The following is a 19,094-nucleotide window of genomic DNA, read 5'->3' on the forward strand; positions in this document are numbered from 1 at the left end:
AAGACAGCTTAAAGAAGGCATTTTTTTTGTCCCATCAGACAGATTTACCGAAAGCAGCAGTATTTAAGCTCTAGGATACAGCAGAAGCAAATGCAGAGTGATTTCCTCGGTTGTCTGTATCTTTCTTGGGGCTACTGTAGCAGCATTTCCTGTATTTTTTTTTTTTTCACGTGTCTTGTTTTTTTTAATTATTTCTATTTATGTATTTATTGAAAAGACATGGCAACAGACGTTACTTTAAAGGCATGCTGTGTGCTTCTAAATTATGTTTTTAGGATCATGATTAGAAAATTTGTTTATTTGATGCATCTTATATTTTAGAGCTTCACAATCATAAGATCTTTAAAGCCAGACACCCTCAGGTAATCTATAGATTTTTGTTTGTTTTTGTTCTCCAACCAGCAGCACAAACCCTAAGAATATTAGGCATTCGATCACCGAAGACAAAGATAATTACCTGGTCCCTGTGGAAAATTTGTTGTTGATTACTAGATGCTGATTACTTTTCAGTTCACTGCCAGTCAATAAATCAAGAAATGATCTTAGTTTAGGTGTAAAATCCTTTATTAACGCCACCTTTAGCGTCAAGTTAACTTGATACTGATATGTAAAATCCTTTTAAAGCAATATTTTTTTTTAGGGAAAGTATAGTTTGCGTACTCCTGGTTACATTTAACATCAGGTCTAATATAATATTCACATATTGGGTGAGATTATTAGTCGATCCATCCACTAATTTAATTATAGCTTCATTATTTTGAGATGTATGTGTGATGGTGGATGAGAACAGGGAGAGGAGTGTGAAGCCACATTGGTATTTATCGAAGAGAAAAACAGTCAGCTACATTTTAAAGTGCACTTCAACAAAATGGCATCAACCTTTAGGTCACTCATATTTGCCCAGCAGTGAACAGCTCAGCACATCCATGTTTAATTTAAGAAGAGGCCTCTGTGCAACACTTGACTAGTGAAACTATTAAACAAAACTCCACTGGACAACAGAAGAAGTTCTCATTTAACCAAGCAGGGTAATGGGTTTAGGCACTGGGAGTCGGGAGGTAAATTATAAATTCATGAAGGTTTTGTAGCTGCTTTATTGGCTTTAGGCTAAACCTCATCGCCAAGCCTGTAAACTAAGTTTGACAGGCCCCCATGCAGAGCAACAGGAACGGGAATAAGCCTCTCACTGCTCATCCCTCCTTTACAGCCTGAAAACTTCTGGATCACAACAACAGCAAGCAGAACATGAAGGAGCTGATATGGAGATCAGCTCCCAGCGAGGTTAAGCAGGGTGGGGAACCACATCCACTGCTCTGCATTCATGATTTGGAATAAAATATGACTTTGAAGAGGGGAAATCCTACTGGAAGTGGAATGTGTAAAGGTTTTGTCAGTATTTGTCAGTATTTTTAAAACATGAACAAGCCTCTCAGGACTGGGTGATGTTGACAGCTGTGTCAGGAGACAAAACCTTTACTGACAATGACTGCGAGGCATACTGTGTAGATTTAGGAAAGAAGCATTTCTACTGAGCTTCATTTAATATCAGAAATTATAAAAGTAATGATTCAATAAATGCATGACTGGAACTGACTTTGGTGCATTAAACGTGACATGAAAGATAAAACGTTCTCCAAACTCTAAAGCAGGGCTCTAAACAGTTTTGTAAAAGCTTATGCTTGAATACTAAATGCACATGGAGCATTAGAGGTCACTGTGCAACCTCCACTGTGCAATATCCAAATATAAGCTACAAATATAACAATGATATTTTTTTTTCAATGGACTTATGGCTAACACTAATTATATTGCTTTATATTAATTATATTGCTATAATGTAATGCTCGGCTGGAAAACATTGTAATTTGGAACCTCACTGTAATTTGCTGAGTGACCAGGGGATTCATGATAAACGATATATGAAAACATAGCACAAAAACGCAAACCACAAACTGTCAATATCATTAATGAATAATAAAAATAAAAGTAAAAACACAATTATAACAAAAAATACAAGACCAGTGACAAAGGTTACATAAAAAAGCAAAAAGGATAATAAAAGAATATTAAAAGATGACATCATTTCAAAACCAGTCTATAAAAGTGTAATTTTATAGACTGGTTTGAAGGATCTTGAAAAGGCACAAGTAACACATTAATTTCTCTAAGTGATTTCACTCATGTCAACACAATTTTCTTTTTATTTTAATGCATCATTATACACCTTTTAGCACTGCATAAAGCTGAGCTCTGTCGCTTAGCCTAACCCTTACCACTTGGCAAGTAATTTAATGCTACCAGTCATGGCATAAAAAGAAGTACAAACATATAAATGTTAAACTGTTAAAATGTCAAACTGTGCTTGAAGCAGCATGCTATTTTTTTCCATTTCTAAGATCATCATGTAGTCTATGGAGGCTTCACCCTGCAATCCACATGACCCAAGCAATCTGCTGCTATGTCCTGGTGCCAGACACCACTAGACACCCCCTGTGCCCATCCACTGAGCTGTTTGGCAGAATGAGGACCTACACAATATAAACCCAGGGTTACTGTTGCTGATCATTTTATAGATAGAATAAAGAATATTTCTATCTCTGTCTGGAGAAATTGGCTTTTAAGGTAGGCAACAGATTTCATAAACTGACAGCACCTATGTAAGTGTGTCAATAACCACAGAAATATCACACAATATAGATATCACACAAATGGAGATGTGTAGCGAAATATACAAATTACTGTTGCTCAATACTCACGCAAATGTCACTACTTCTTGTAGCAACAGATGTGGACATATTGTCCCAACATGCACTGGATATTGTTTGTAACTCAATTTACAAATGACATTTCCTGAGGAGGACTATTTGTTGTTGCAATGATGTCATGCCATTGTGTGAATACAAAAGAACTGGGGGAAGAATGGCAGTCTTTGTTTGGTTTTGTGATTGTCTATTTAGTGCGCGCCTGCGTGTGCGTGTGTGGCACCTGATGATCAGCTAATCCCCAAGTCCTGCTTATAAAGACATTTCAAATCTCAGAAATTAGTTGTTATTGTGATGATGATAAGTTTTTAATTTAAAAAGAAAGGTGCTGTTTAATTTATCACAAAATTTAGTATCCCTGTGAAGATATATTGCACAGCAGTACTTTTGTAGCTAGATGTTACAGAAGTGCTCACATATTGGGGAGAGCTGAGGGGTATGATGCAAAACAACCTCAGCATAAACAGACTTTCTTTGTGTTAGCTGGCAGGATAAGACCTAGAACTAAAGTTAACAGGTATCATAAGTTTCTCAGAGGCTTTCTGATTGAGGCTTTCAGTGAGTTCACTGAAAAGGGGTAGACTACACGGTATGCATCACTAGAGTATTGTCTGATGAAGGGTGAATGTGCTTGAAGCTTTACACCAGGGGTCCCCAACTCCAGGCCTCGAGGGCTGGTGTCCTGCAGGTTTTAGATCTCACCCTGGATGTACACACCTGAACCAAATGATTAGTTCATTACCAGGCCTCTGGAGAACTTCAAGACATGTTGAGGAGTTAATTTAGCCATTTGAATCAGCTGTGCTGGAACACGGACACAGCTAAAAACTGCAAGACACCGGCCCTCGAGGCCTGGATTTGGGGACCCCTGCTTTACATATTACCAAGATCCAAAGTAACTTTACCAAACTAAAACTAAATATTACAACTCGATGTGAAGAAATGTTTCAGTTAACTAAAATTTAAAATAAAAAAGGCCTTAAAAATGAATTTAAACAATTTTGTAAAAACTAAAACAAAATATCAAACATGTTTTAATATTTGTTAGTTGGGTAAAAATGTTATTACAACTTGGCTGGTGAAGTATTTGGTGAAGGTGTTTTTTTTTTTTTTTTTTTCTTTTTCTTTTTTGAACTCTGGAATCTTTGAGACTGTATGTCAACTGCTTTGCTTTGCTGTAATACCTGTACTGAGTTTCCTAAATCTTTTCTCTGACATATGCCCTCCAGACCAAAATAATTTAAGACTAAAACTACCACTGAACCTTATAAAAACTTAAACTAAACATTTTCAAACAATGAAAATTAAACTGAAACAAGGAAATCCACCCAGGAAACTGAAAGTAATTTAAAAATCTAAAAGTCAAAGTGAAATAACAATGAAAACTAATTAGAAAATATAAAACTATAATAACTGTGCCAAGATGTATTACATTGGAGAAAACTGCAGTGTGCAAGTTATTATTTCCATGTGTTTTTTGCCCCAGCACTGTGTCCCCGTGTTTTTTGGCACAGATCTGGATGCATCTGTCTTATTTTAAACATAAAAAAGGGGCTTTTGATGAAACTCTGAACATATTTTCTGCACAAAATTAGCTAATCGTTATTCAGAGACATAATCACAGGACCAACTAAATTGTTATCTTGGAATTTGTACCTTTGGAGTTTTAAATCGGCAATTAAGAAAAAGCTTGCTTTATTCAGTGCATTTGGGTCCACAGAATTTTTACACTTAACACAACACTGTTATGACAAGTATGGAGAAAGGAAGGGAACAGCTTGTGATCCGGGGCATACCGCATCATCTGTTAAATTTGGTGAAATATGGTGGAAGCAATGTTATGAATGGCTGCCAGTGGAATTGGACCACTACTGTTTATTGATGATAAACAGGAGAATGAATGTAGCAGGATGGACTCAAACATGCAGGGCTATACTTTTGCTCAGGTTCAGCTAACTGCTACAAAACTGATTGGACAGCACTTCACAGTGAAAATAACGAAAAACATTCTGCAAAAGCAACCTTAGAGTTTAAGGCAAAGAAATCAAATATGCTTCAATGGTGAAGTGAATGCTTTTCAGTTCCTGAAGACAAAAGTGAAGGCCGATAGTTGCAAACAAGCGACAGCTGAAGGCAGCTGTGGTAAAAGCCTGGCAGAGCAGAAAAAAACTCCACTTTCATGGTGCTCCAAAAACAAACTGTCGCTTGGATGACAGCTGCTTTTAACATTACATTTTGCTCTTTAATGTGGCATGAAAGAATAATAGATCATCTCAGTTGTGTGAATGTTTATCACTGCAATGCAAACAGGTGATCTTGAATATGCATGACGCAGTCAAATCCTCCCAAACAAAACTGCAGGGCCAGGCACAGCAGGAGAATCCTCCTCATCGTCTGTCTCAACAGTCAGTGACAGGTGCAGTCACTGCCTCCATTTTCACAAAAGCAGGCTTGAGTACTGTATTCACACTGTATGTGTATGTCCCCAAATTCAGAACAGAGTATAATTAGTGATATCTTAGATGTTCCACTATGGTGACAGCTGTCAGCACCTGAGGTTATTGCCTCAAAAATTATGTTAAGTATAGAGTAATATTTGGTCTTTCTAATAACATAATGCCTTTTGTATTTTAAATAAAAGATGGATTTTATGCACAGATATGCACAACTACTGAATGATGGAAGTAACTTCTCTAAAAGTGCACTAGCTGTTTAGTCTTCATTTTTAGTTAATTCGATTGGAACAGGAGCCATCGGAAACAAATTTAAATAAAGGGAATATGACCATGACATAAAATGCTAATCTGCTAGAGGAGGGGATAAGTCATTAAAGACCACAGGAAATGAAAATGTCAAGTAAAGCAGTTCGGAAAGTTCTGAAGGAAAAAAAATCACTGGTGGCCTTCACAGTAAACGCAGGACACGTTTCCCCCGGCAAACAACTGTAGCTGCTGACAGAAAAGCCCTTAGAGCTGTCGTCATCAATCTAAATGATCAGATTGATGATCTCTGTGAGGGTTCAGCCTACAAGCTTTCAGTCCTTCTAATGAGGAGCTTCCAGAAATGGGACACAGCTGCTGCTTTTATATCTGCCCCAGTGACAAACAGTAAAATGCTTTTACAGTTGTTGCATTGAGCCAGTGCACTTCGATGATTTCTAAGACCTGAAGTAGACTTCAGGTAGCAAATTTGTGTCTCCAGGTGGTGAGAGTCAGTGCAGCAGTCTGTCAGGCCTTTTAATCCCAGATACAGTGCCATGGGTCGGTCTTGCTCTGAGCATATTCAGAGGCACATGTCTGAGTGAATAATTACCTACCATGATGATGATAAACATCATCCAAGACAAAGACCTTTCTTCATTGTGAAAGTGGACACGGCTTGGAGCTTAACACCAAAGATTGATGAAGTCACATAAAAGAACAGACAGCAGCTATCCAGAGGGAGCAGATAGGTCAGAGATCTCCACAGGACTGAGGCTAAAAACCACACAGCCACTGGTGTGTCACACCGAGGACTCTGACACGGGTCATGTGCCAGTAAGCTGTCATTTACTAAAGCCAGTTAATAAATCAGAAAGTGCTTCATTGTGTCACATTGTATATTTGATACGCTTCTGCTTGCAAACAAGGATTTGCTGCTTAAAAAAATGACAAACCGTATACTTATACTGCAATTTGGCTCCTTTTTTCTATTGCTTTATCCATCCTTTCTTTCAGTGTACTCAACAAAGGAACTACTGATATTTGGAGACATTGCAATATTGTTGCACTGGAGTCTGACAAAACAAGAAATCAGACAACCTGACAGAGCTGAAAGAGGCCAAAGGTTCAGGCAGTTTTATTTGGAAGTAACACAGGGAGTGACTGTGAGTGAAATGTTAGCGATCCATCGCTGCAAGGAAAAACTGTGACACTCTGTCTCTACTCGCATGTATCAAAGAAAGCACACCCACTTTCACTTCTAGGTTTTTACACACCAAATAAAAAAATCCTCTTATGCTTACCAGGTGTTAAAAGTGGGTAAATACAACCTCAGATGAACAATAACACATTATAGTACCTCATCTTTATCTATTTACTGAAAACAAATGAATGTGAGAGAAGTTTACCCCACAATTCAACCACTTGTAGAACAAAATTTTGCAGCAACACCTTGAATAAATTGTTATGTCTCTGACTTTCAGTCTCTCAAGTCATTGTGGAGGAATTTTGGCCCACTTTTATTTACAGTGTTGCCTTAATTTATTGATGCTCATGGGCATTTGTTTATGCACAGCTCTCTGAACGTCCCACCACAGTACTTCAGTCTGGATTTTAACTAGGCCATTGCAGCACCTTGATTCTTTATTCTTTCTTTTTTTTTTTTTTTCTTTCCGCTCTCTGTAAATGTAGATGTACTGATGTGCTTGAAATCATTGTCCTATTTTATGACCCAGCTTGCTTTTTCATGCTTTTTTGTTTATAGATGGCCTCACATTTGACTCTAGACTTTGGTATACAAAGGAATTCTTGGTCAACACAGTGGCTCAGGTTCACCAAACCTGTTGTGCATTAATGCAAAACATCTAACTTTGGTCTTGTCTAGCCAAAGTACATTGTTCCTCAAATCTTGTTCTTTTTGCAGATACTTTTCAAACTCAAGTGGCACTGACATGTTCTTTTTTATAGAGAATAGACTTTGGCTTGTGTGGAATGGATGTGAGGACATACTTTTTCAGACTGTTTCTAATTTTCTGTCATGAACTTTAACATTTAACACGCTAACTGAGGCCCGCAGAGTCTCAAATGTAGCTCTTGAATTTTTCTTTTCAATTTCTCTGAGCATTGAAAGGTCTGACCTTGGGATGGATTTGCTGGGACATATACTCCTGGGAAGACTGGCAGCTGTCTTGAATGTTTTCCATTTATGAATAATCATTTTCACTGCAGAATGATGGACTTCAAATTGTTTTGGAACTGGTCTTCTAAACCTTACCAGGCTGCACTAACCATTGCAGCTCTATCTGCTGATGTCTTCCCTCCTTGGGATTGTGTTAACATGCACCTGAATGCTTCAGACCAGCAAACTACCAAAACCTCTGCTTTTATAGAAGTCCTCACACTTGGTTATGATCAATTGATCAATGTGATTAAATCAAAGTAGCAGCTGGCTGCTACTTGCCCTCCTATGGAGTCAGTGAGGGTTTCTTGTTTTTTGACATTTTGTATTTTTGGCTTAGTTTTGGTTAATTAAATAATGACAATGAGGATCAGATGATTATCAGATTATTATGCCCTGATATATAAAAGTACAGACTTGAAAGAGTGTCTATTTTTTCTTTACTATAACTATATTTGTGCCCTATTGGATCCTAATGCATGGCTGCATTGAGTCCATTATGAGTGCCTTGATGGTGCATTCCCAACGTTCCAGATGTCATGTGTGGAATGCAGCACACTTCGCCCTCACTGGTTTCTTGGCCGCATAGAGGACCAGGAGGGACCAGTTTCTAGCCAGTGATCAGTGCTGATGGTTATGTCAGTACTTTCTTTTTTTTTTTTTTTCTTTTCTTTTTTTGTCCTTTATTAAATCTACATTTATTGAGGCATTGATTACAAAATTTTCCGTCACCAGTGCAAAGAATGTATTGTTAGCAATTTGAACTGCAATAATGACCTGTTGAAATTCACAGTAATGCAAGTATGTAGTGTAACGTACTAAAGAGATGTGTGCATGCATGTGCAATACACAATAACAGCTAATGTCTGTGAAGCAGGCAATAAAACAGACTGGGTGAACAATATGTATTTCATTTGCATTTTCCAACAAATCTAGTATTCACCCTTTTAACATATTTGATCTTTGTTTTTGATCTAAAGTCAAATTTGAATCTTCAGATTCAAAGTGCTAAATTATGTCCTGCACTGTAAAATATAACTTGTTGTTTCAACTTAAAAATATGAGGTAAAGGGCTGCCTTAAAATTTTAAGTTAAGTCAAGAAATAGAGTTTGTTCTTATAACACAACCAATTGTTATCTTAATGAATAATTACATGTTGTCTAAACTTTCGTCTTAGTTTAGTTGACTGAGATTTGTTAGTCAGTTCAACTCCTTTAATTGTCATCTTTACTTGGGAAAACCCTTTCAGCTAAATTAAAATAATCTATTGTTTAAACTCTTGTCCTAGTTCAGTTGACTTGGGTTTTTTAGTTAATTCAAATACTTTAGTAGTTCTTTTAACTTAGGAATCTATTTTAGCTTAACTAACATAATTTGTTAGCTAAGTTGATTTAAGTTTATTAATTAACTGAGCTCCTTAAGGTAGCTGAGTGAACTTGTAAATCAGTTTCATTTTAATTATCAGAGTTGATTGACTGGATGTAAAGAAAAATGTGTATTAAACATCTTAAGTTTTGTTTTGTTTTTTAAGCTTTCTAACATCCATTTCAGCAAAACTACCTGTTAGGTTCATCTTAGATCTCAGGTTTAAATATCTACATTCCTTTAAATAAATTTTCTGTTGTTTACAGAAAAAAAAATAAAAACCCACAGATTCCATTAAAGTCTATCTGATCATTTCATACAAGTATAGTACATAAGTTTGTTTTAAGAACATGACAAGACAATTACTCATGAGCGCCCAACATTCACCATTTATTGTGCCATCTTAGTCATCTGAGAAACAGAAAAATCAGTGACGTAGCTCATCTTTCTCACAATCCATCAAAACTCAAAGACTGCTCCCTGTGAAACAATAAATTTGAACTTGGTCTTGAGCCCAGTTTGGGTGAAGATTAAATTCTGACCAATACTCTAGGAGCAGTAGTGATTCTTGTGAAGTAACAACATAAAGTCTGCATTAATGTAATGTATCAACGGGACACTTGATATTTTAGAAAAGTTATTCTTTACATTTGCAAAACTTTTAAACTTCATTGTGCTCAGTCACACCTGTTAGCATAAAACTTGAAATATTAAAATAGTACAAAACCTTTGATAAGTGACAGTAAAGATCAGTTTATAACAACTAAGACATCAAACTCTTGTATTTGTCTTCGTTTACAATTGCAACAAATTCCACAGAACCAATATCTCTGAAAATGAGTGCATGCTTCTGAAACATTTGATAAGATGGATATTTCAGAAACATCAGTTTGAGTCTGCTCAATTGCAAAACAAAGGAAAAACTACTGACTTGCATGAGATAAGCATCTGCAGAGTCCACCATTATATTGTTGTTCACATAAGTTTCTTAAACCATGAACAAATGAGTAATTGTCTAATCTGGAATGTAAAGTGTAGTCATTTAGTGACATACAAAAGTGAGAATGAGAACTTGCAAGAATAAAAAAACAAACAGTAAAATAAAAACTGTCCTTAACACTAAGGCAATTGTATGCTGTGAGCATACAATTACAGTTCTGCATGGCTTTCTGCAAGAGTCTGTTTCTTAGACCATGCACTAGTGAGATGCACTGCCTTCCACCAATGTTCATTAGGATGTTCTGAATGGCTTCAAAGATGTCCTTAAGTTCCTTTGGATAGTGTATGTTGAGGGCAAAAAGAAGGCCCATCAGCATGGAAATGGCACTTGAGACATCCCTCAGATTAGACAGGATTACTGCCGCCTCAAGGACAACCAACACATCGATGATGTCTTCTTCTTTCACCATCGCAATGCCAACTTTCATCCTCTTAGAAAATGTGTCTTCAATACCTGTCGGCTATAAAAGGGTTCAAAGACAAAAAAAAAAAAAAAAATTACACAATTACAATTACACAATATCCCTTGTGCTTAACAATTCATGTCTTTCCAAAGAAGAGCCATACTGATGCTTTGGATGATGGTGATTGGCTTTGGGTAACACTTATTAGTTGTTAAAGTTTTTTCAGAATGAGATATGCACCCCCATGTTACAAATCCATTTCTTGCTTTAAACAAAGACCATGTTCATAAATAACTGAGCATGTCTTCAATTGCAGAATTCAAACAAAATTTTCAATTTAAATGGTAAATGGCCTGTATTTGTATAGCGCTTTACTAGTCCCCTAAGGACTCCAAAGCGCTTTACACATTCAGTCATTCACACACATGGGTGGATGACTGAATCGTGACTCAAGAGTTGACAGTTCGTCTTATAATCGGAATGTTGCCGGTTCGAGCCCCGGCTCCGACAGTTTCAGTCGTTGTGTCCTTGGGCAAGACACTTCACCTGTTGCCTACTGGTGGTGGTCAGAGGGCCCGGTAGTGCCAGTGTCCGGCAGCCTCGCCTCTGTCAGTGCGCCCCAGGGCGGCTGTGGCTACAATGTAGCTTGCCATCACCAGTGTGTGAATTTAAATCTACTTATGCTAAATATTGGCTGTGCTCTAAACCAAATCTGGCTGAGAATACATGAAATGTGCAAACTGCAGCTACACTACAGGATCAGATTATGGCTCCATAGACAATGCTTCTTTAATCAGTTTATTGATTAAAGTTTATTTTTCCCCCTATATTAACAGCATGAAAAAAGAGCATATAGACGTGGCTGAACAGGTTGCATAATTGGCACTGAATATCAACATCCACCTTTACCCAGCTGCCCAATGACTCTCGGCCAGTAACCTTTAATTGCTTACCCAGTCTACACAGTCTCTTTTCCAGGGTCCAAGACATTTCACCAAAGTATTGCCCCCCACAGCTGTAGCAGCCACTGCAGCCCCTTAAATATCCTAATATCTCTGCCATTACAATATACAATGTGAGAAATCAAATGTAAAGCTGAAGTGAACAGTACAGCAGCGAAATGTCAAAGACCCTGGTGAAGACATGAATAAACACAAGACACTAATAATATCAATGCTAGCTTGCCAGTTAGTTACTCTGAAACCTAGACCAAATCCAGTGTCAAAGATCTTGTAATAATACATTTGGTGAGGAAAAAGTACACATGTTATCATGTGGCATCTATTGTTTCATAGATGCCATATGTTTCATTTAAAATCCACTGTGGTGCTGTCATTATTAAATTTACTAAAAGAAACAATGCTAACCTTCACAGTCTTGAAAGTGTGTGAGGGATCTTCCTTTAGAAAAGGAAGGTGAGGTCCTCTGTCCTCTTCCTTTGTGTAGGGCTCTGGTCAAAGAAGTCAAAAACAAAACCAAAACATTTTTTAAACAGTGTTTATAAAGCATGTAGACAGCTCCAAATTCACAGCTTTTTGATACATAATTCCATCAATATATCTGATTATCATTGGAGATTTTGAATCAGGCTTATCAGGACATTCAAGTAGAATATGATATCCAACCTACCACCAATATACATAGATTCTGTAAAAGTTACCACACTAAATGTCCGGTTGTGAAATATGATGACAGACTTTACTTATCAGCTTTCTTTCAATGAGTTCATCAGTTGAACTGGATAACCTAAAACTTAAACAAAGGATTAGATTTCGCAGTTGAACACTTACATCATCACCGAAGCATCTTATGAGCCTAGTTAGCCCTCCTATGCCGCTCTTGATTTTCTACAGCTCCACGAACCTCTCCATAATGGTCAAGCACAGCAAAAAGGAACCCTTTCAGGTCAACAGATGTAAGACGGGCAAATTCTGCTTCAACCTGAGCAATAGAAGAAGAGGGGTGGAGAGTACAGGCAGAATAAAAAAAAGATTCTTTGAGACCCAAATTTAAGCAAACAGTCATCTGAGGCCCATTAGAGAAAACACAAACACACAAAAGCAAACAAACAAAAGATGCACTTTACCTGCCGTTCAGCAAACAAGGAAGTTCACAGAACAATAAGCTCTGTCTCGAAATCTTTTAAAGTAGAATGATTGTGAAAATGACTTATGTGATGTAAAACTTTAGTAAACGTGCGATTAAAAGAACACTGAGTAAAAGGACAAGTAACAATTTCCTTATTCCTCAGATGTTTACCTTGTGAGCAATACTGTTTTAGTCCAACTGCCTCATTAAAGTTACACAACAGGCTTTTTACATTAAAGCCAGCAAGTCCATTACATACTCCCTTTTTAGATCTGAAATACTGTGCACATTCTGTGTATATGTAGTGGACAGCAATTTACCCAAAAGAGTGCAAAGTTTGCAAGTCCACCTCATTTAAATGACAAAGTCAGATGTGATCATCTAGACCTGTGAAAATAAATTAATGACAAACTTGCAGTTATGGATGTTATTACAACCACAAGAACCTAAACAGTCTGCTCCATTGCTTTTGTTAATGAATCATTTGTTGGTAGCACGTCTGAATATTTAGTTTATGCCACCTGCATGTGATCATCAATAGTGCCATATTACTTCTTAAGAAGTACCCTGACACTACAATCTTTATATCATTTGTTCTACAGAGCTATTAAGTTACAATATAATCTGTGGTGTTTCCAGTATGACAAAATGCACAAATTATAACTTACCATTTGACTCCACTGACAAAAATAAATCCCCAGCATCAAGTTTGGCTTCACAGACCTAAAATAAGTAAAATAAAAATATATGTTATAATTATATTGTTTTCGCCATTTATTCATGTTTGCTAATTTTCTGACATATAAACAATATTAGTTTTGTTACAATACAGGGAATGCAGTTTAATTAAAAGGTAAATTATGCAAAAAAACAAAAACAAAAAACTTCTGCAGTATACCATGCCAAAAATCAGTGTCTCTGATGCCAATTATTTTATCACTACAGCTCTTTTAGTATGGAAACTCACACAATCTAGTCATACTAGTCACAAGAGTTCAAAAATAAGTTAAAATAGTGAGCTGTTGTTAAGCATAAAGCATTTCAGGGTAACAAATAACTGCACAATAGAATTAAAGCAAAAAATAAACACACTGGAGGACTATCTGATAAAAACTAATATAATGCTGGTTTGTAGACCATATTTTGTCTCAGTCCTCAGTGCAGCTCTTGCAGCTTAGCATGCAGCAGTTAATAACAACTTAAGTGATTACATAGGGGTAAACAGATGACAACAAGCATCGGAGTCCTGCCAAAAAGTTCTTTTTGAACCCAGCCAGTTATTGGAAATATTCCCAAAATGAACTTCCACCAAAATACAACAGCCTGTGAACTTGAAAGAAATTTACAAGTACAGAGACAATATGAAATAAGCTTTATTAATTAGCTGAGTTAGCTTGCTAATATCGCAACAGTGGTTGAGTGCACAACCTTAAAGCTAGTGGCACAATACTTGTGATTTGGTCAGTGCCAAATTAAACCCATAAAAAAGGCCATGTGTCAGTTTATTAGGTCAAGTTTGGTCATGACACACAAGCTGGACCTTGTCGGCTAAAGTTACATTAGCTAAAGCAAACATTTCGGTAAAAGAGAAAAACACACGTCATGCCATAAATTCAAAACATGTTCCAACTTTTGTAGCTCTCTTTCCTTATAGTTATAACCAATGTTACTCACCTTGAAAGCATATTCCAAAGAAGACGATTAGAAAACGTCCAAGTAAAGTGAGCATGTCGTTAACCGCCAATTCCCCATGATGCACCTCGGTAGGAGTCACGTGAGGCAGTTTTGAATCCTGCTGTGCTCAACTTACCCACATTGTCAAGTTCACATAAGTTTCTGATTTAGCTGGACATGAGTTTTCAAGTTAGCTTTTTTTGGTGTAATTGGGACGTTTTTAACTTGTAATTCTATGTTATAACAACAACTTCAGTCATCTATCGTCAAACTGATATAGAATAATATGTTGAAATAACAAACATCTAGAATTACATTTTACAGTGTGCTTCTCTTGGAAGTATTGGCACTTGAGAACAGTGAGAGTAGACCCAAACGAACCAAACAGGAGTTTTGATGGCTTCAGCAAGAAATTTAATTGGCCACTTTATGAAACACTTAACCTGTCATGGCCCTCTGTCTCCAGTGTGGCTCACTGTCCTTTTTTCTCTCTCGTGTCTCACTCTTGTGTTTTCAGTTTTCTCCAAGAACCAAGGTCCAGTGATAACATTTGGTTTTATATAGTATGTATAGAACACAGTGAATATAAACATTATGAGAGCTGATATGATAGTAAACGTGTCTGCTCTTCAGGGCACGATACTCTCCCTTAACACCCTCAAGAGATTATTTGTGGAATTTGTGTGTCATTGATATCTCGATGGTCCTTCATGAAAATTCTAATCCTACCTCATAGTCTGGTCCTATTTCCCAGCTCACTTGTGGCTGAGAAAAATGTCATGATGCTGGTAGGCAAAACTCCCAGGAGCTCCTTGACCTATATAGAAAAAGACAAGTTTGAATGTTAAAACTGTGTCGAAGGGTGGTCACAACAATCAACTACATTATACATACTGCAGTACTGTGGCTAAAAACACGCAGTTACACAGTGGTCATCAGTCTTTTATTAAAGCTGTTTGCAAATATTAAACAGAAACAAAAATGCCCAAGCTCGAACTTCCTTATGCTGCTCTGTAAAATAAGCCAAAGGTGAAAATATGTTTTCTATGCTTCCTCCTCTGTTTATTTATATATGCACAACATGTTCTTGTCATAAGATATTATGTTCAACGGAGGGGGCAGGTGGCTTTGCAAGTAAGACTTCTAAACATGGTATAACAACATGCCTTTACATATTAAGGGTGACAAGGGATTTAACAGCTTGGGATCATATGTTGAGAAGTTGCTTAGAGTAAAAGGACAGGCACAGATGTCAACTGGGACTGTGAATAAAGTCAAAAGCAAGTCAAAAAGATGAAAGGATGAATTTCAAGTAAATCTGCAAACCTGTTTTACCAAAAATGACAGTAGAAATGGAAAAGACAATTTAGAAAATGTGTTTCTGTTACGTTGGTGTCGAGTGTGGCTGTAGCTCAGGAGGCTGAGCAGGTCATCTACTGATCAGAAGGTTGGTGGTTCGATCCGTGGCTCCTCCAGTCTGCATGCCATGTACACTTGGGCAAGATACTAACCCCAAATTGCTCTCCGATGCGTTCATTGGAGTATGAATGGTAGTTAGGAAGCACTAAGAAACTTAGAAGACAGAGCTGGTGTGTGTGATTGGGTGAATGTGGCATGTTGTATAGAGCGCTTTGAGTACTCCGGGAGAGTAGAAAAACGCTATATAAGAATCAGTCCATTTACCATTGTTTTTCCACCACAGACCAGTTAAAACTTTAACGTATATTACATGTGGAAACTGCAAGAATTTAGTCTACCTCAATGTGTTTGTTCCATGTCTGTCTTTCAGTTAGGTTCTTTCCCGTTTTATTTTGAAGGTCAGGTACTCGCATGTCTGTTTTTCTGGATCCTTTCTTAGTTCTTTTCCTGATATGTATTTAGTTTGTCTTTTCACTAAATCTTTGTTGGTTCATCTTTTTTATTTATTTATTTTTTTTAATTCCTGTTTTATATTTACCTTGTTTGCTTGTTTAACTGGCTGTTGAGCTTGGCTTGGATTTATCCTGCTTTCAGCATTCTTTCATAAGTCCCATTAAAGTAACTACTTCAGTTTTCCACCTGCCAGCTGGCCTTGCTTTGTGTCAGCGTTTGGGCCTGCTTTTGAATGAAGCTGCAAAATTTAACAGTTGATGCTAACTGCAGCAGTGCTTGTACCTCTGTCAGAGCTGCAGGTTTTATTTCTTTAACGTTGGTTCTTGAGTTTTAACACAAGTTTGTCTGTGGTGTGTTTTTTTCCTTTTTTTTTTTTTTCAAGTGTTTTTTCACTGTTTTATTTGTTTACATGAGGCATCAAGGCACTAATATCCAAAGATTCCAAATGCTTATAGCTCTTGCTTTGCAATATATGCACACAGTTTAAGCACAGATCTTCACATTTGCACACTGTATATGAATGAGGGCCGGTGTCTTTAGTTGTCTGTTCTATAATGCACCAGACTGAGGGAATAGTAAGACAGGTAAGTAATTCCTAGCTCACCAAATATGGATCCGTGTAAAGGAGCCCTTGACATCACATTTAATTTCACTGGATAAGCATAATGTTTTAATGTTGACTTGAAGAGTTTAATACAGCGTGGCTGAAATAGACATGGGGAGGAGGAGACATTTAAAGCACAGTCACAGTGAATGAATTTAAAGAATAGAAAACTAAGGACTGAATAGCTTCAGGAGATCATCGTAGTACCATTTAAACCAAAAATTAAATTATTTAGACTGGGGGAAAAGTAAAGCGATGAAAGACACTGAACAGAAATAAACAATAAAATGTGAGAAATCTTCCAGATAAGCTTCATGTGTGTAAATTTGGTAGCTTTGTTACAGGAAATATTCATTTTCAAATGAATAAAGAATATAATTCCTTCAATACTTCTAAACTGTCTCCTTTTCTTTGAAAAAGAAAATCAAAGCTTGCTTTATTTAAATAACCAAAAATATAGGCTCATATTTATGTGTTATGACTACAGTCAACAAGCAAATATGTCAAGGCCAGATTTGGCTCTTTGTGAAGTTAAATCCTTTTCTTATAGCGATGTGCAAAAGAATTTGGTTGTTTGCCAGTGTTTTCAGATATAAATCTGTTTTAAATTTTCTTTCACCCTTACGCAGCAGAACTGAATAGATTTAGGTTATTGAACAGCCCAAAGTGGTGAAAAATTATGTTTACACTGCTTACCAAATGTATTAGACAACTAAGGTTTATGCCACTACTGTCCTAAATTAAAAGTGTTGGTGAGTGCAAAAGTATCTCCAAGCTTTAATAAGGAGAGATCAACATGATTTATTAATATGCAGAATTCAGTTAAGGTATTTGGCGAATAAAGACTCCAGTGGGCCATCACAGCAGAAAAAAATCCCAGCAGTGATAGGGATTAGGGCAGGACACCCCCACCCCCCGGAGTCTAGGTGGTGGTGGTGGAGATGAATGGAATCTGATTAACAAGGGAGAGGTGGAGATGGGGAGGTGGTGGGTTGCACAAAGGCGTCTGTAATGACATATGAGCGTAAGATTGAAAGTATGTAGGTTGGATGCAGATTTGCCTGAAGAAATCATGCAGAAATATGATTGGACGAAACCAATGATGTCACAGTGAGCTTGACAGCGTGGGAAACTGGAAGTGATGTAAAGCTTACATGAGCACCAAACACCTGAGAAGCAGACAGATGTGTTACTACAGCTCTTCCTTACTAAGCTTATTTATGCTTAACTGATAACAATAATAATGAAGCTTAACTTTTAAATTAGTAATATTTTCAGATTGAGATGAAAACAGAAAAAATAGTTAAGGGTTGAATGTTATGCGACTTCTCCAGTGTGCCAGCTTTTTGGTTTCTTGTTTTTGGTTTTTAACATCTCTATAATAAATTTGTTAAAAATAAAACAAACAAAATCAATTAAAATAAACTTTTGCACAATACACTTGATACACCAGATTTAGCAAATGAGCTACAATAATTTCTTTTTTTTTTTTTTTTTTTTTTTTTTTTTCAAATAGTTCGAAAGTTGTAAAAGCTATGCATTCTGACTGTAGATACAGTAACAATACATAAACCTTAAATTTTCTCTGTAGACACTTATTTTGATTCTGGAGACTACATTATCTAAAGGAGTATTTATTGATCAAGGGCACACTTCACTCCCACAGTAATGCTCTCTGACATTTCGTGTCATTTTTTTCTAGTTTACACAATAAGAGTGAAAAGTGGTGAAGAAAGTGGGAAAGAAAAGCCAATCTTCTCTTAAGAGCTGTGATTTCAAGATGGGGGAAGAAAGCAAAAGGCAGAAAAGAACTTATATCTGCACATTCTATACCTCTGTCTAGATGTAACTGAAATAAACCTTTGTTATGCCAGAAAAAATAATTTTTGCATCCTTGAAAATGGCCCACGTAATGAAGATGCAAAGTTTTGTAAAATGCACATGCTGCACCCGCTCCTACCCGCTTTCCCACCATGACTCAGTTTTTTATGTCCTTATCTTGTTGTCTGAGGCACTCTTCTTGCCTTTAAATCAATTTCCTCCATGGGGATTAATAAAGTTGAATTGAATTGAACATGAGCTGAAGCAGATATGAAGATGTGAAGGCAGTGTGGCATCTCTTTTCACATAGTGAAATGAAATATAATGTGCTTATCCTAAATGCCTCTGACAGGATTAACCGCAATGATTTAAGGTTTTTCCCCCGGGAATTCTGCACAAAACCACCCCTCGACACACACACACCGCATGCTTGCACACACACAAACACCCGTCGATTGTGCGGTAATTGACTTGGTTGGGGTGGTAAAAGCTGGAGAACACAGCGGTAACTTACTCATTCAGAAGCATAATTTATGTTCACTTGAGTCGGCTGCTAGCTGTGGGGAAAAACTGTACCATCTTTGTCAGTGTCGTGCGTTGGCTCTGAACGAAAAGGTAATAACATG

General features: G+C 37.0%; 1 protein-coding gene across 1 annotated transcript in view; it reads left to right on the plus strand.

Annotated features, from left to right (window-relative positions):
• Positions 1–19,094, plus strand: part of alk (ALK receptor tyrosine kinase) — a 482,106-nt gene that overhangs the window by 297 nt on the left and 462,715 nt on the right. The gene's annotated exons all lie outside the window — the stretch shown is intronic.

Source organism: Oreochromis niloticus, linkage group LG19 (assembly GCF_001858045.2).
Source record: "Oreochromis niloticus isolate F11D_XX linkage group LG19, O_niloticus_UMD_NMBU, whole genome shotgun sequence".
NCBI lineage: Eukaryota > Metazoa > Chordata > Actinopteri > Cichliformes > Cichlidae > Oreochromis > Oreochromis niloticus.